Source organism: Lycium barbarum, chromosome 2 (genome assembly GCF_019175385.1).
Source record: "Lycium barbarum isolate Lr01 chromosome 2, ASM1917538v2, whole genome shotgun sequence".
NCBI classification, from domain to species: Eukaryota; Viridiplantae; Streptophyta; class Magnoliopsida; order Solanales; family Solanaceae; genus Lycium; species Lycium barbarum.
In genome coordinates, this window is record NC_083338.1 from 34552731 (window position 1) to 34572874 (window position 20144).

Here is a 20144-nt window from a genome sequence, read left to right on the forward strand (position 1 = left end):
TCTTTATTTTTCGCTATTTAATTTACACAATTTAATTCTAGAATTTAATTGTTGCAATTTATTTTCTTGTGATTTATTTGAGTGTCATTTAAATTAATTCTATTTAATAATGGCGAAGAGATTTAGACGTGGTGCCGGTAGTAGTGGTATTGTTAGGAGTGGGTTTAATGAGGAAACATTTGTGAACGAAACACACTAATTTTGGTATTGGTGTTGGTGGAAATAATCCACTTTTAGATCATGAGGCAATGCAACAACATTATACCGACACTTTTAATGAAATTGATGATGATGATGAAACACAAGCCCCCAAAAATCCCATAGGAGATAAGGCCCTGCACAATCACATACACAAGACAAACCTCCAAGAACTCGTAAGCCAACAGCTAAAATCTGGGGATTTATGACTAAGAATAAGGAAAGACAAACAACTACATGCAATATATGTAGACAAGAATTTGTTTTTAAGCAACAAACTAGTAAGGATGGTGGAACGGTACACTAACGAATCATATGAAAAGTAAACATAAGGATGTTTGGGGAGAGCGAACGGGTTCAAATCTGGGGGGTATTCAAACGACGATAGACCCATGAACCGGTAAAAAAAAATTAAATATGACAAGAAAAAAGAGCGTGTAGAAATAGCTAAAATGGTTGTTTTTGATGCTCTACCATTTTCCTTTCCTTCGGGTTTGGGATTTTGTTACTTATATTCAACGTTGTTATAATACGTTATTTGAGGGTATTCCTAGAAGTACTTGTAGAGCGGATGTTATAGATTTGTATAAAAAAATATAGATTTTATTTGCGCCATGTATTTAATTCTTTAAATTGTAATATTTCTCTTATCGCCGATTTGAGTCTTAGTCTTAACAAGTTAGATTTTTTTGCTATTACATGTCATTATAATGAGTCCGGAGCCTAAAGGGCATTAAAATGCACAAAATAAACCAAAAGGGTGCTCCATTCCGCTATATACCAAAAGGGGTATAACGTGGAGGGGCCAACGTTATACCCAAAAAAAAAAAAAAAATCAATGTCAGACCGAAAAAAAAATCAATTTAAAAGTATAACGTGGACTGATCCACGTTATACAAAATTATAAATTTTGTATGACAACGTGGATCAATCCACGTTATACAATCCTTATTCATCTTACAGAATATGTTATACAGTCCGTTTGACGGACAATGATTTAAGTAATTATACAACCTATTAAGTATTGCCAATTATTAACAAAGGACAAAACTTAAGCTATGTGCCTTTGTGGATTTCTTTGTACCATGTTATCAATTTAATGAGGAGAAAAGGACCAAAATCATCCATAATGTTTGGGTTTGGATCAAAATCATACATATTCTTTCACATGGTGCACTAATAGTACATTATGTTTGCATAAGTGGTGCACTTTTAGTCACAATCCCAAATAAATTTAACGGAAAAGAACAAAAATGCCCCTGAACTTTTAGAAAAGGTATAAAAATACCCTTTATTCATCTATTTTGCTAAAACTACCCCTCAATTCAACTTTTTGGCTCATTTATTCCCCTTGACTAACGGACAACACTAATTTTTTTTATTTTTTTTTAAAAATAAATTGCACATGACATTTTATTACTGAAAAATTGATTTATTCTTTTAAAAAGAAATCTGAAAAATCGTTATTTGTAGAATAAGGAAAAATAATTTTTCAACATCCATTTCTTTAAAAAAACAAATGTAGTAAGCCTTTTATATATATATATATATATATAAAAAAAAACAGAATTGGATTTTCATTAAAACATGTGGAATTTTTTTAAGTTTGGAAAAAAAAATTTAACGGGTGGAAACCCCATTTTTTTTTTAGAAAATTCAATTTTTAAATCTGAAAAACTGATTTTTTTTTTAAGTAAAATGTGCAAAACTATCAGTTTTCTGGTTTTTTTTTTAAACACAGTTTTTCCATAAAAAAAATTAATTTTTTCAGATTTTTATAAAAATCCAATTTTTCACATTTTGAAAAGAAAAAAAAATTAGTGTTGTCCGTTAGTCAAGGTTTTACTCGTTAAAAAAAAGTTTTCCAAATTTAAAAAAAATTCCAAGGTTTCAGATTTCTTTTTAAAAGAATAAATCAATTTTTCAGTAATAAAATGTCATGTGCAATTTATTTATTTTTTTTAAAAAAAAAAATTAGTGTTGTCCGTTAGTCAAGGGGAATAAATGAGCCAAAAAGTTGAATTGAGGGGTAATTTTAGCAAAATAGATGAATAAAGGGTATTTTTATACCTTTTCTAAAAGTTCAGGGGCATTTTTGTTCTTTTCCGTTAAATTTATTTGGGATTGTGACTAAAAGTGCACCACTTAGGCAAACATAATGTACTATTAGTGCACCATGTGAAAGAATATGTATGATTTTGATCTAAACCCAAACATTATGGATGATTTTGGTCCTTTTCTCTCAATTTAAACCACTAATTAAGACCATTTTGAGAACAATGGAGGATGAATACATATACTTACACATCTCACTCATTATTTCTCTTAAGAAAAGCACCTGTTTTTTTGTTAAGTCCATCAATCGTTCTCATTGATTTCCCAAGTGCGAGGAAGGAAGAAGCATCCTATATGTAATTGTCACTTTTATAAAAATTGCAACAATTGATTTTGTTGCAAAACGTTGGCTGGCCAACGTTTTGCAATAATTGATTCTTGTAAATTGTTTTTATGCACGTTATAGCTGAGAATCCATACAGTCGTCAAATCTGTCAGGCAGTCTTCAAATCAAGCATGCAATCGTGAAAGCAAACAGTAAATTAACTTGTAATTTTTTTTTTTTTTGTTAAAGCTGAGAATCCATACAGTCGTCAAACCTGTCAGGCAGTCGTCAAATCAAGCATGCAATCATAACAGCAAACAGTAAATTAATTTGTAATTTTTTTCTTATTAAAGCTGAGAATGCATGCAATCGTCAGACCTGCCATGCAATCGTCAAATCAAGCATGCAGTCGTAAAATCAAACAGTAAATAATTTTTTTCAACATCTGCATTATTACATTCAGAGGTCTGTGATTCTTTTTTTTTATATATACATCAGTTGAGATTTTTTCAAGAATTCTCCAATCCTCTCTTGTATTCTGCATATCTCTCTTGTAGACTCCATTTTTTCAAGAATTCTCTACTTCTCTCTTGCATTCTCCGTTCATTTTTACATTTTTATTCCCTTGAAAATAATATGGCGGAAAATTATGTAAGAGTTAACTTGTATTGGGGTGGTGAAGTTGTGCACGAAGAAGGTTCGATGAGATATAACCGTCGTCCAGGAGCAGTATAAAGGTTTCCAATCTCCCTCAAATACAATCGTCTAGAACGTGTTTTTATAAGCAAAATGGCCATAACTGATCCTAGCCTTTCAGTGGTTATCACTGGACGATATCCAACATCAATTACGGTTGGGGGATTTCCCATTTACGAGGAAACTCTTATTTCAGACGATGATTCCTTATCGTTATTTCTTCGAAGTCTTGATATATTTAGCAATCATATCAGTATAGCGACACTTGACATGTATGCAACTGCTGAACGCTCTACCAATGTTAAAGAACCCACTGACGATGAGTTCGATATTCGAGGTACTACGTATCTTCCCGCAATGAATATTGGGCTTAAAAGAGGTACACTTCAACAAGAAAAAATGATAGTAGTTGGTAGCCAGTCACATAACTTTGGTTGGACTATGCAAAGCTGTGATATTCCTGGACCGAGTAGTGCTCCAGATACAAGTGAATTAGGTGGCGGGAGTATAGTTCAATATCGTCCTACTCAAGTGGAGTCATTAAGGAAAGGTAAATATAACGATGTTTTGTTTACTTAAACTATGAGACTTCTAACTAATCCTCCATTGTTCTCAAAATGGTCTTAATTAGTGGTTTAAATTGATAACATGGCACAGAGAAATCCACAAAGGCATATAGCTTAAGTTTTGTCCTTTGTTAACAATTGGCAATACTTAATAGGTTGTATAATTACTTAAATCATTGTCCATCAAACAGACTGTATGAGCCCGTTTGGATTGGCTTATAAGTTAGCTTATAAGCTGTTTTCAGCTTTTTTGAGTGTTTGGCTGGCCAGCTTAAAGTCATTTTATGCTTAAAATAAGCTCAAAAAAATAATTGGACCCATTTGACTTAGTTTATCTAAAGCAGCTTATAAGCTGAAAACAGCTTATAAGCCAAAAAAAATAAGTTGGACTACCCCAACTTATTTTTTTCAGCTTATAAGCTGCAAACAGCTTTAAGCTGTAAGCCAATCCAAACGGGCTCTATAACATATTCTGTAAGATGAATAAGGATTGTATAACGTGGATCAGTCCACGTTATACTTTTAAATTTTTTTTATTTTTTTATTTTTGGTCTGACATTGAATTTTTTTTTGGGTATAACGTTGGCCCCTTCACGTTATATCCCTTTTGGTATATTGTGGCATGGAGCATCCTTTTTTTTTTTTTTGTGCATTTTAGTGCCCTTTAGGCTCTGGACTCTAATGAAAATTAGGTGATGCAAAAAAGAATTATAGCTTTTTTATATGATGAAGGGAAAGGTCGTCACGATGGAAAATTTTTAGCGGATTCAATGTCTACTATTATGAGATTTTTTAACATTTATAGAAAATCACTTTGTATTGCTTTAGATAATGCTTCTAATAATACAAAGGCGATTGGTCTTTTAAAAAGAGAATTAAACCCTCCGCTAAAAAATATTTTTCATGTGAGATGTAGTTATCATATTTTAAACTTGATTGTTAAAGATGGTCTTGAGTGTTTTGAAGATTCTATTCAAAAAGTTAGAAATGCGGTTGCGTTTCTTTTTGTAATGCTAATAGAGAAAAACCTAAGAATTCTTGTGTGGAAAATGGCCTTAGACCTAGGAAAATTTAAGTAGAAGTTGACACTAGGTGGAACTACACTTACATTATGTTACAACAAGAATATGATTATAGGATTCTCGTACAACAAGTTCACAACCATTTTAATACAAATAGTGATGATTGGTTAAATATTACCGATTGGGAAGATGTTAAGGAATATGTTGAACTCTTACAAAAATTTTATAATGCAACGCTTGCTTTTTTTAGACAATTCTATCCCACGGTAACCGGAATTTTAGCCTACTTAGCGGAAATAGCTAGAGTTTTATAAGAGTATAAAAATAAATCCGGTTATCAAGCGGCTATTTTTAATATGACAACAAAATTTAAGAAGTATTTTTTTTCCCATCCCAACTTTATTTATATTGGGTTCTCTTTTAAATACTTGTTTAAAAATGTCTTATACCAGAGCATTGGTTAATCAAATTTATACCTTTTTAGAAGTTGAAGAGGAAGTTGAACCATCTTTAATTGAAGCCGAGCTCGCTATTGATGCCGAGTTTAGAAATTTTTTTAGTCATTATTCTAATTTGGAAGAAAATGCTACGCTCGTTGCTCCACGCCCTACTACTTCTCAAAGTACCAAAAAGGGTTTGTCGAGTTTGTCGCATTTAAAAGTTTTACATTCACATTCAACTCCTTCTTATAATGCAAACTTTGATGAATATCACCTTTATTTGATGCAATAAAATGTGGATATCAAGGAACTAGATGATTTGGACATCTTAGCATGGTGAAAGAGATACAAGGCAAGTCATCCGATACTTTCAAGAATGGCTCGAGAAATCCTTACGGTTCAAATATCAACCGTGGCTTCGGAGAGTGCATTTAGCCAAGGAAAACAATAAATTGGAGACCATAGACACTCATTATCCGGATTTAGTTTGCAAGTACTAGTGTGCATTCGCGATTGGATTAGATCTGAGCGACGCAACCAAAACTTAGAAGCGGTGGAAGGTAGAGGAAGAGATTGAAGATTTGATAGCAAGTGGAGTGGACCAAATGGAAGACTTTGAAGATATCTCCATGACCGAATATGATATGACGGATATTAACCAAATGATTGACCATTTTTTATTTTATTATTTTACTATTTCTTTGCAACTCATGTATTATTTGCAAGTTAAAAAAAAACTACAACTTGCAAATAAATGTTATCCATGAATGAATAAAATATATGGCTCATTGAGCTTTCTTTTATTTATTTGTGTTCATATTTTTACTTATATTAACTTAGGAATATACCTAAAATATACTAAGAATATACTTATAATATACATCTACTTAAATTAAAAACTAGAAAGTTATATACTTGAAAAATAACTAAAATATACTAAGAATATACTTATAATATAAATACACTTAATTTATAAAATAGGAATTTATAAACTTAGAAAAAACTTAAGCTATAAATAACTTAAGTTATAATACATATAACTTAAACATATATAAGTATATATAGTATACATATAACTTAAACATATATGTATAAGTTATAACTATATATAGTATACATATAACTCAAACATATATATATATATATATATATATATATATATATATATATATATATATATATATATATATATATATATATATAAGTTATATAACCTAAGTGTATGGATATATATATATATATATATATAAGTATATTCTTAGTATATTTTAGGTATATGTAGTATAACTTAAGCATATAACTTTATATATAAATATACGTATATGTTGTTAGTCAGTAAATATATAAACTTTACTTATAAATCTAATTTTAGTTTTTAATTGCCAAATTCTAAGCTTAATCAATGAAGGAAACTCAATTAATGATGAAAATATATATATTCATAGAATATTCTTCTGTTGTAATAGTGTATTAAATGATCAAATATTTTGTCAAAATCTCGACACTTATTATTGGTAATCATAGATATTCTATTTTTAAAGATAGTTAATTATTATATTACCAAAAAAAAAAATAGCAGTTATATGGGGGTAATTTTACAAAAAGCGTAATGTTATAAAGTTGGTTGTCGTTGTTATAGGAGAAATGCTGTTATAGAGAAGTAAAATATAACATAAAAAATCGGTTTCGAAAAAAGTTGGTTGTTATAGAGAGATGTTGTTATGCAGGTGCTGTTATAGAGATGTCTCACTGTATAAAAAAATAAAAATTGAAACTGTTAAAAAAATATGAAATCAGATATAATTAAATTGATGCAAAGTAAATCTTGAGAGTTTGTGACTTTTTAAAATTATAAAAGCAATAGTAGGAATTCTGGTAAAAAATCATTTCAGTTTTTTTAAAACTATGAAACTTTTAAGTAGATAGTATAATCTAAAACATGAGAGTAACTGAAAGAGTTAATAATTTTAAATGACTTTTTCTTTTAATTCAGCAATGAATATACACAATTATAGACTTATTAATGTAGTGATTTATTTTTCAACAAATATTTTGAGGGTAATATAAAAGGAAAAGGTCAAAAACGTGACAGAAAATATAAATAGGAATGTTGATCATAGAGAGGTGTCACATTACCTTGTCTATGCTTAGCTTTATATTATATATAGATTTTTTCCGTACCTGAACTATTATCTATATATTAAAAAACACCTTTAAACTGACTAGATTAACTATCAGTTGTTTGTTTTTTCTACCTGAATTATAATCGCCTGCTCAATTAGGTATATATTAATACATAAATGGTGATAGTTCAGATGGAAAAAAAGTAGTTGATAATTACTGTGAAATTCAATGTATTTTTTTACCATTATCTGATCTGCCAATTCTCTTTGGGAGGTGTTTCAATGGGAAAGAGAAGTTGCAGATTTTGGAAAATTTGGAATGTGGGACAAAGAAGGAAAAATGGAGTTTTGAGTAAAAGAAGAAAAATGAATGGCTTAAACAATGGGTTAATTTTAATGGTTCTAATTGGTGCCAATAGTTTGGGGTGAAAAATATTTTTTTGACAAAAATAGCTAAAATGGTCGAAAATTTGTCATAAAGAGACTACTGGATTTTATTTATTTATTTATTTTTGCTTAAGAAGAGAATACTGGATGAGAGAGGGACGAAATTTATGTTGTATCAAAGTGTTATTTCAAATAATATAATATGTTTTACTGAACTTTAGAGTCACAGACTCACAGTAATGTTTATAGTTAAATTATGATAACTAGATAGATCTTTAATTTTTTTTAAGTGAACTTCATGTCCAAGTATAAGTATGTGTAATTAAGTTATCCTTTTGATTCTTCATAAGTCATAACCTTGCATTACATGTTGTCTTGAAATTCTAGAACCTCACTACCATTGGATATGATTTGGAACTAATAATATGCACATATTGTTATATTATGTTATGACACTCACCTACAAGTACAATTATGTCTATACACTAAATCTCGCACGTCCTCAATTATGATTTAACTATTGACTTGCTAATGTTGCCTCCCTTTGTATTCCGTTTATTTATTTGAGTTAGCATTAATGAATATCTAATATGATTGTTGAAAACATTCTCATCAAACTTTCACATTTACTATAGACACTAAAAAGGACCAAAACAATATGATCTTAGTTTCGACCAACATTAAACACTGTTATAATTGTGATGAAAAACAACAACAAAAAAACATGTGTTAACCAGCACTTAGCTTCATCTCCCTAAAGCCTAAAAGGTACAGAGCATGGAACCTTGACGGGAAGATAATTGAATAAAAAGACTATTTATCAAATTGGACAGGCATTTCCCTTCCATCGTTGATTGTTGCAATATCTTTACTATATGCAATGAAAACATATAGTAAAGATTATTATTATTATATACTAATAGAATCAGAGAGTACCTTGCCTATCTACCTCTTGCCATACCTTCAAAATTTAATCAACTACAACATTCAAAACATCTCAAATTTCTCGTTTCCGACGAGATATTTCAGCAATTGAAAATTATTCATCGCGAAAATAAGAAATGATTAGTAGTATAATAATGAAGATAATTTTTCCAGTACTATTAATTTTAATCGTCACTTAATCTTTTTAGAATAATATATTATTAGCGAAAAATAACAAACTCTGAAAAATAGAGAAATACCTCATCGTGATTTATGTTCATACTCTATATATATATATATATATATATATATATATATATATATATATATATATATATATATATATATATATATATATATATATAAGAAGCAGGTGGAAATCCAAAAAACAGCGGTGCCAGTCAATTTCTTCAAAAAATTGCGCGGATTAAAAACCAGCAATTTGAGGGACAAAAATTAAAGACCACCCCCGCAATTGGTCAGGTTGACTCATTTTATTTGGTATTGGATTGGGTAGATCTTGGGCTTGGGCCATTTTAATAAAAAAAGATAAAACTTTGTGGAGCCTCCCCAAGTCTCTTTCTAACTATTTAGAAGAGCCGGTTGGGCACCTTTTTCGTCGTCCAACCGGCTCCTTTTTGGTCGTCATATATATGGGCCCCATAAAAATAACAACTAATATTAAAAAAAAAATTGGGCTCCATATTAAACACCAATCAGTATTAAAAAAAAAAAAAGGTGGAGCTCTCCACATCCAAACTCACGGGAAAAAAAAAAAGTGGACCCCATATTAACAAAATCAAGCAATATTAAAAAAAAAAAGTGAATCCCATATTAAAAAACAAACAATGTTAAAAAAAAGTGCTTAGAAAATCAAACAATTAAATCAATAATGATGGATTTATTGCCACATGTGTATCAACCCATTAGTGGGAGCAAATGAAATTATTGTACAGCAAAATACTTAAAATACTTTTAAAAAAAAAAGTGTGGTCCCCACATTAAACACCAACCAATATTAAAAAATTTAAAAAAACACCAACCAATTAAGCATTTAAAAAAAAGTGTGGTCCCCATATTAAACACCAACCAATATTTTAAAAAACAAACACCAACCAATATTTAAAAAAAAAAAGTAAATAAAGTGGAACCCACCATCTCCAAACTCACGGGAAAAAAAAAGTGGACTCCATATTAACAAAATCAAGCAATATAAAAAAAAAAGTGAACCCCATATTAAAAAAATAAACAATGTCAAAAAAAAGAGTGCAGACTTTGTATTCGTAACAAACACTAATATAATAAAGTTTTAGATACGGAGCACAAATTACAATGTTATATTAATCGTGTTTTGAACATAGTATCCCATATTGACAAAATCAAGCAATATAAAAAAAAAAAAAAAGTGAATCCCATATTAAAAAAACAAACAATGTCAAAAAAAAAAGTGCAGACTTTGTATTCATAGCAAACACTAATGTAATAAAATTTTAGATACGGAGCACGAACTATAATGTTATATTAATCGTGTTTTGAACATAGTATATATATATATATATAGATATATTGCATAAAAATAATGCAAACTAATAATGTCCAAAAGGGTGGGCCCCATACTAAACAGCACCAAGCAATATAAAAAAAAAAACTATATAGAGCATGGGTTTTCGTCGTCCGTTGTCCCTTAAAAAAAAAGGGGTTGTGGGCCCCATACTAAATAACACCGAGCATTAAAAAAAATGAAACTCACCATCTCCAAACTCATGGGAAAAAAAAGTGGACCCCAGATTATCAAAATCAAGCAATATAAAAAAAAAAAAGTGAACCCCATATTAAAAAAAATATAATGTTAAAAAAAATGCAGACTTTATATTCGTAGCAAACACTAATATAATAAAGTTTTAGATACGGAGCACAAATTACAATGTTATATTAATCGTGTTTTGAACATAGTATATGTATATATATTATATGCATAAAAATAGTACAAACTAATAATGTCCAAAAAAAAAAGTGCACCCCATAAAGGGTGGACCCCATACTAAACGACATCAAGCAATATAAAAAAAAAAAAGTGGATCCCACCATCTCCAAACTCACGGTAAAAAAAAGTGGACCCCATATTAACAAAATCAAGTAATATCAAAAAAAAAAAGTGAACCCCATATTAAAAAAAAATAATGTCAAAAAAAAGGTGCAGACTTTGTATTCGTAGTAAACACTAATATAATAAAGTTTTAGATACGGAGTACAAACTACAATGTTATATTAATCGTGTTTTGAACATAGTGTGTGTGTATATGTATATATGTATATATATATATATAGTCCAAATTAATAATGTCCAAAAAAAAAAGTGCACCCCCTATTAAAAAATCAAACAACATTCATGTAATTTCCAATGTATCTCATTAAGTCAATAATGATGAATTCATTACCACGTGTGTGTCAATCCCTGAAATTGTTAGGTTAAGTAGTCAAACCATACAATTTTATTTCTTTTTTTATATTAGCCTGAGATCTAATCTAGATATTAAACTGTTGTATTTGCTATTCCGCCATGTCATTTATTTGTTATGTTTACTAAAATAAATATACTTATAATATTTATATTTTAAAATAAGATAGAATTTAATTGCTTTTTTATTTTTATTCTTACTCTAATAAATGTGAAAAGAAATTAATGTCGTAAAAAAATATATATCAAATGCAGATCAAATAATGAATAAGGTAAATTAGACAAATGATAATTCTAATCGACATTTCCTTAAAAAATCATGCAAAAGACAACATGACAAGTAAAATGAGATAAATCGAGAATATTTACTAAAAATTAAAAAATAATATTTCTTCGTTTAAATAAAAAATTAATTTCTACTTTATTTCGTTTTAAACATGTAAAAGTAATTTAATAATTTGAATTAAAATTGTCCAAATCAAAATTTGATAAAAAATAATAAGTATTTTACACCTTTAAATTAATCGAATTAAAATTGAAAGTATCAACTGATGCTTAAATATTGCTATTGTTTTATCTCAAAAAGATGAAAATAGTTTCCTTTTAAACAAGTCTTCTCTTTTAAAAAAATATTAATAAATTTGCCGATTTTGTGTTCATAGCAAACATTAATATAATAAAATTTTAGATACGGAGCACAAACTACAATGTTATATTAATTGTGTTTTGAATATAATATATATATATATATATATATATATATATATATATATATATATATTATCACTATTCAAAAACAACTACATACACATAAATGCACTATAATCTAAAGTGTTGGGCCCGTGCGCAGCACGGGCATAGGCCATCTAGTTTCCAAAAAACAAGATATAAGTCGACTATTGAGTAATCTCCTCGGTCCCGAAATATTTGTCATGTTTCATTTTTCAAGAATTAATAAACTTTGACTAATATTTTAAGATATAAAAAATTTCACCATGTTGACATGAAAAAATTGCAACTTATAGTACTTTTCGCAAAGTTTTTGAGTATCTAAATTTAACGTATTAAATTAATTTAGTCTAATTTAGCTCTGAAAAATTAGTCAAATTGACTCTCAAAAAGTAAATCATAACAACTATTTCAGGACAAAAGGAGTATAAAAACAAGATATGTGATTTTACTAGTTATTTTACGAAGTTGAGTGATCATTTAAGAAATTTGTTTGAAAATTCTAGGGTCTTGGTATTTTGTAGATTTTTACAACTGTTTTGATGTCTTTCATCGTATACTAACTTTTTGCTGGACTTGCAAAGGGGGAGATCAATTTTATGATCCGTCTATAAATATTTTTGTAGTTAGATGATCTTTTTCACTAAAGATCAGTAAAATATAACGCAATCGTCAAATAGAATATGGTAGATAATTTTTGTGAGATTATTTTCTTTTATTCAAATTGTAATTGATCATAAGAGATCAATCTCCTCGCCTGAAAACATGTATACCGTTAAAATCAAGACTGGAACAAGAATTTAGAGACAGAAGAATAATAGGAGAATTATTTCTTCTATGTATTCATCATAATGACCACCTCATATACAAGTGAGGTCCTCCTTATCTTAGTCTAATAAGGTAACTCTATTCTAATAGAACTACACATCATATATTACCATAATTAAAATTTCACCATAAATAGACCAAAAATTACAATTAGACTAGAATAGAGTTCCACCGACGTAGGGCTTCACCGACTCATCAACGTGACCAGAAAAACTAATTTGGTCACATTTGGTCTCAATACCAACCCCCTCAAGTTGGAGCATGAGGGTCTCGAATCCCCAACTTGCCAAAGTAATATTCATGCTGCGATTTTCCCAAAGCATTTGTAAACACATCGGCCAATTGCTCACGGGTTGACACGTGGCTGGGGAGTATTATATCGGACTTGAGTGAGTCCCGGACTTAGTGACAGTCCACTTCAATGTGCTTAGTCTGTTCATAAAGCACCAAATTTCATGCAATATACAATGTCGCTTGACTATTACAATACATTTTCACTGGAGATTTATGATCAACGTCCAGACTATGCTAAATTCCCTTTAACCATTTCAATTCACAGACTGTCATTGCCATTGATCGGTATTCAACCTCCACTGACGAGCGAGAGACAATGTGATGCTTTTTGGTTTTGCATGATATGGGTGAATTCCGAGGGAGACAAACCAACCGGTAAGTGATTTTTGAGTCAACAGACATCTGGCCCAATCCGAATCAGACCATCCGTACAACTTGATATCGCAATCTTTCTTCATCACAATGTCTTGTCCTGGGTTCTTCGTCAAGTAACGCACCACACGGAGAGTCGCATTCCAGTGTGCTTCATTCGGTTGCTGCATGAATTGGACAGAACTTGCACGCAATATAACAACTTAGGTCACGTAAAATTGAGGTATATCAATCTACCGACCAGACGTCGGTATGGTTCCGGATCTCCCAAATTGGCTCTTTCGGCCAATGTCAGACCATGATTCTGTTCTATGAAAGTATTGATTGGTTTAGCTCCCAATAATCCGGGACTCAGAGATTATATCCAAGGCGTATTTCCATTGATAGAGAAATAATCCGATTGGTCCACGCGCAACTTTAACTCCCAAAAAATACTTCAGAAGACCCAAATCCTTCATGTGAAAACATGCGGGGAGATAGACTTTGAATCGTTCAATGGCACTATAGGCGTTTTCGGAGATAATCAAGTCATCCACATAGACTAAGATGTTAAGGTCCATACCTCCCCGGTGCATCGAGATGAGAATAATTCGAGTTCGACTGTTTGAACACATATTTCATCAAAGCACTTGACAATTTCGCAAACCAACACCGTTGAGCTTATTTCAAACCATACAAATATTTTCGGAGTCGAAAAACTTGCCCCGAACTAGGAACAAAAAATCCCGATGCCAATTTCATATAAACTTCCTCTGTAATGTCACCGTGTAAGAAAGCATTATGGACATCCATATGATGCAACTCCTAATTTCGCACAACTGCAACTGCCCAAAGGTCCGAATAGGTACTACCTTAGTGACCAGAGCAAGCGTTTCATTGTAGTCAATTCCTTCTGCTTGTTTATTTTCCAAAATAACCAACCGAGCTTTCTATCGCTCGATTATGCCATCAGAGTTGTACTTGATCTTTTATACCCATCGACATCCGAGCGTTTTCTTATCCAGTAGTAATGTTTCTAGTGTCACGTTCCATTGTCCTCCAATGCTTGGATCTCTTACTGTATGGTTTTTCTCCAATGTTCCTTTTCATTACCTCCGAGAAGGTTTTTGGGTTAGTTCTTATGGTGATTACTGCAAGAAATCTTTGGTGTTGCGGGGAAAAACTATCATAAGATATATACTGAGCTAAGAGACAAAGCATACATGAGGGTTGATAAGGATCACGCAGACATATTGATGAACTCTCTTTCCAAAATGTTTCAGTGATGTAGTCGCACAATCTAATCGATTCATACTTATGACGTTCACCCCGACCCAATTGTTCTTTTGGTGGCATTTTGTAACACCTCGTACCTTTAAACTAAGCCGTGTCTATGACTTAAGGACCCCGGAAACCAAAAGGGAGAGTTAAGTCGAAACCAGACTTAGTGCTACAATTAAAATTTGATAGTTAGGAAGACGGACCGTTGATGTGCATCGACGGCCAGTCAAAGTGTACCGTCGAGTTGCACCGCAATTGTAAACTCTCTAAACTTCTCTCAGACTGAAACAGTACGGTTGCATCGACGGGTAGTCGACACGTCGACAAACCGTCAATATGTTGTGGCACTCAGACCGTCGACATGTCGACGAACCTTCGAGCTGTGCCGTCAACTTACCTAACCGCGAACAATATAAATACAACACTTTAGTTTAGAAAATCAGTTTTTATAATTTCAAGAACCCTAGAACCTTGTCCTTCTCTCCCAAACAGTGCAAGGCTTTAAGGTAAGCATTCCCAAGCTCTTCCAGGTCAATTCTAGCATATAACTATGTAACTTAATTAGTTAATCATTATTCTTAACCTAGGATTTTCAAGAAAACCCACGTTTAAGGTTTAAGACACAAGTTTTGGGATTATTCTCGAAGTTCAGACTAGTAGTTATAAGTTTTAGAGCGTATACGGGTATGTGAAGCTAACTATATACATTAGGGAATATTCACGATTCCCCCTACGTCTCGTTCTTCATACTTATCAGTAAATTGCCTCTGAATATAGTTTAGCCCTAGTTTCTTGAATAGTTGTAGAGCTGCTATCTCCTAGGGTTATAGTTTCATAATTTATTCATGGTAATCGTTTTGAATATCATGAACTCAGTACGTAATTATTATAGACAAGTATATTGACATCACATGAGTCTCGTCAGTGTATAATCAGTTAGTGGCTTAAGCTCCATAATCAAAAACAGTTATCATGCTATCAGTTATAGTCCAGTCTCAGTCTTGTAAATTGTTTAATGTTAAACACCTGTATCTGTATTTTTGGGCCCTGGGCCATAGTTTATGCATACGTATTGCTTGAGCCTGAGGCCACAGTTTTTGTGCACATTATTTGGGCCCTAGGCCACAGTTTATGTTTACAGTTATACAGGTGATTCTTCATTCAGAACAGGGAGTACTTCAGATCCTTTCCTTCCTTTTTATTTTAATTTCAGTTTCAGTACTTATATTTCTTCTTTCAGTTTCTTTACATACTAGTAAAATTCAAACGTGCAAATGCCCCTTTTATTTTCTTGGGGAAACGACATACAGGTTGCCGATCCAGCTAGCTAGGACTGCTCGTATCAGCTGCTTGGTAAGATCCAGTTCCTCCAGGGCGTTATCATGCTTTCAGTCTTTCCGATTTTAGATAGTTATCTTCTCAGTATTCGTAGAGCCTTCATAGACATAGTCCAGTCAGTCAGATACTAGCAAACTTTGATGTATTAGCCTTGTTGGCATTGATTTTAGATGTTTTAGACTATAAACAACATTTCCATATTTAATATATTTCAGCCAGACGTTTTAGTAAATCAACATGTGTTAGTCTTATTTCCTTATTTTAGCATGTTTTGATATCACATGTTGATTCAGCCATCCTATGGGTTCACTTGGTCACGTGCAGTTAGGCACCAAGTGCCGTGTTAAACCTAGGCCAAGGTTCGGGGCGAGGCAAAGCTTGGTATTAGAGCACTAGGTTTAAGTGTCTTAGGGAGTCTATGAAGTCGTGTCTAGTGGGGTCGCCTTTATATGTGTGAGTGCCCCACACATATAAACAGTTGACCACCAAGACATTCAGGATTTGTTTCACTTCTTTCATACTCTAGTTCGTATAATTAGAGTAGTACTTTTAGGAATTCATCTAACTCGTACGAACTATGTATTTCAAAACTGGCTCCGAAAAGAAAGTATAGCAAGAGGAATACAGCTAATAGCCAGAAGGCTACTGTTGATACAGCTACAGAAGAGAACATTTAGGCTAAGATGGCCGCCCCAGCTAATGCTACAGCTACACCTTCCAATGTTTCGGATGCGGATGTTAGAGGAGCTATTCAGTTGCTCACTCAGATTTTGGCAAACCAGGCCCAGCGATAAGAAATGGCCCTTAGCTTAAGTGCTAGTGGTGGGTCGAATAGTTCTAGGACTCAGGAGTTTCTGCGGATGAGGCCGCCAGTGTTCACAGGGTCTAAGAAGGATGAGGACCGCAAAATTTCAATGATGGACTCCAGAAAGTATTTCGTGTGATGCATGCTACTGATACACAGGTAACGAAATTTGGAGCTTTCGAGCTACAAGATGTGGCCTATATTTGGTATGAGATATGGGAACAGTCCCGTGGAAAGGATGCACTTCCTGTTACTTGGGATGAATTTGCAAATGTTTTTATTGCACTTCATGACAATCAAAGTCAGGGAAGCAAAGGCCACTGAGTTTGAGAATCTAAGGCATAATGATATAAATGTTCAGGACTACTATCTTAAGTTTATGTCATTGTCCAGACATGCTCCTCACATGGTTCCTGATATGAGGGCCATGGTTAGAAATGTTGTACTTGGGTTTAAACCCGAATTGCATAGGGATGCCAATACAGCTGCTCAGAATGACAAGATGATTGCAAAGAGCCAAGTCTGCAAGCTATTTCAATTAGGAAGGATCTCAAGGAGGTGGAAACCGTCAGTTCTTTAAGAATAGGTCATCAGGACCTGCTCCCTTTATAGCTAGTGCTCCATCTCAGAGGTCCAAGTTTAATTAGAAAGGCTGAAACTTCGGAACAGCAGTCTTACAGTCAAGGGCCAGCATGACCGACCGTGGTTTCCAACACCCTACTTGCAACACTTGTGGTAAGAAGCACTCAGGAGTATGTCGTTCGTGCATGGATGGTTGTTTTGGGTATGATCAGCCAGGTCACTATCTGCGAGATTATCCGTCAGCAAGACAGAATACCGTAGGTAATGTAGCTCAGTCCACCAATTCAGCAGCTCCTCAAAATTCTTAAGCCCAGCAGGGGCGTGGGGCAGAAAAGTCTGGAAATACGAGTGGTGGTCAGAAGCATCTTTATGCACTGTCAGGACGTTAGGATACAGAGACTCGTGGTGATGTTATCACACGTATGCTAATAGTCTTCACCTTCGATGTTTTTGCTCTTATGGACCCAGGATCCACTCTATCTTATGTAACCTCTTATATTGTTAAGAAATTTGGGATAAAACCCAAAAAGTTGCATGAACCCTTTGAAGTAGCCACACCAGTTGGGGAATCAGTTATAGCTAGACGTATCTATAGGCGGTTTCTAGTGTTAATCTACCACCGCAGTACCATAACAGACTTAGTAGAATTAGAGATGATAAACTTTGATGTAATCATGGGTATAGATTGGTTAGAGTCTTGTTATGCCTCAATGGGTTGTAGAACCAAATAGTAACCTTTGATTTTCCCGATGAACTTATAGAATGGAAGGGTAATTCAGCAGTACCTAAGGGTAGATTTATTTCCTAACTTAGAGCCAGAAAGATGATTGCCAAGAGGTGTATTTACCACTTCGTTCGAGTCAGGGATGCAGATGCCCAGACTCCGACTCTCCAGTCAGTACCGGTTGTCAATGAGTTTCAGAAGTCTTTCCATATAATCTACCCGGAGTTTCTCCTGATAGGAAAATTGAATTTGGGATTGACCTACTTCCCGGCACTAAGCTGATATCTATTCCGCCGTATAGAATGGCCCCAGCAGAGTTAAAAGAGTTAAAAGTTCAGTTGAAAGATCTTCTTGACAAGGGATTTATAAGGCCAAGTGTCTCACCTTGGGGCGCACCAATCTTGTCTGTGTGAAAGAAAGATAGATCCTTGTATATACGTATAGACTACCGCCAGTTGAACAAGGTCACCATTAAGAATAAGTACCCTTTCCCAGAATTGATGTTCTATTTGACCAACTTCAGGGTGCTCAGTGTTACTCCAAGATTGACCTCAGATCAGGATACCATCAGTTAAAGGTTAAGGGAGTTGATATTCCTAAAACCGCTTTCAAAACCCGTTATGGCCATTTTGAATTTCTTGTCATGTCATTCGGATTGACGAACGCACCAACAACCTTCATGGATCTTATTAACAGGGTCTTCAAGCTGTATCTCGATTTATTCGTCATTATGTTTATTGATGACATATTAGTGTATTCCCATAGTGAGGCTGATCATGTAGAACATCTGAGAATAGTATTGCAGACACTCAAAGATCGCGAGCTTTATGCAAAATTCTCAAAGTGCGAGTTTGGATAAAGTCAGTGGCATTCTTAGGCCATGTGATTTCAGGCGAAGGCATTAAAGTTGATTTTCAGAAGATTGACGTTGTTAAGAATTGGCCCAAACCCACCTCAGCATCAGATATTAGAAGTTTCTTAGTCTGGCAGGTTATTACAGGCGGTTCGTGGAGAGATTTTCCTCTATCTCAGCTTCGTTGATAAAGTTGACTCAGAAAAAGGTTAAGTTTCAGCAGTCTGATGCATGCGAACAGAGTTTTGAAGAGTTGAAGAAGAGATTGACTTCTGCTCTAGTTTTGACACTACCAGAAGAAACTGAAGGGTTCGTGGTTTATTGTGATGCCTTGGGAGTTGGTCTAAAATGTGTCCTAACGTAGCATGGGAAAGTTATATCTTGTGCATCCAAGCAGCTCAAGGCTCATAAAAAGAACTATCTAACTCATGATCTAGAATTGGCAGTTGTGGTTTTTTCACTGAAGATATGGCGACACTATTTATGTGGAGTACATGTGGAAATTTTCACGGATCATAAAAATCTACAGTATATCTTCAAGTAAAGGGAGCTGAATCTCAGGCAGAGAAGATGGCTCGAATTGCTTAACGACTATGATGTGGATATTCTCTATCATCCAGGGAATGCGATTGTAGTGGTCGATGCTCTTAGTCGGCATTCCATGGGAAGTTTAGCTCACATTGATACAGACAAGAGAGTTATGACCAAGGAAGTTCACCGTTTGGCCAGTCTTGGAGTTCGACTATTGGACTCCGAGGATGGCGGTGTGGTTGTTCAGAATAGAGCCCTTTTATCCTTAGTTATTGAAGTTAAGAAGAAGCACTCTAATGATACCTACTTGTTGCAGCTGAAAGAGGGGATTCACAAGCATAAGACAACGACTTTTGAACAAAGGGGAGATGACGGTACCTTGAGATACCAAGGTAGATTATGCATTTAAGATGTAGACAGGATTAGAGAGCGAATTATGTCAGAAGCTCACCATTCCAGGTATTCCATTTACCCAGGTTCCACGAAAATGTATCATGATCTTAAGGAGACTTATTGGTGGAACGACATGAAAAAGAACGTAGCAGATTTTGTAGCTAAGTGTCCGAATTGTCAGTAAGTGAAAGTCGAACACCAGAGGCCTGGTGGCTTGGCTCAGAATATTAATATTCTCATT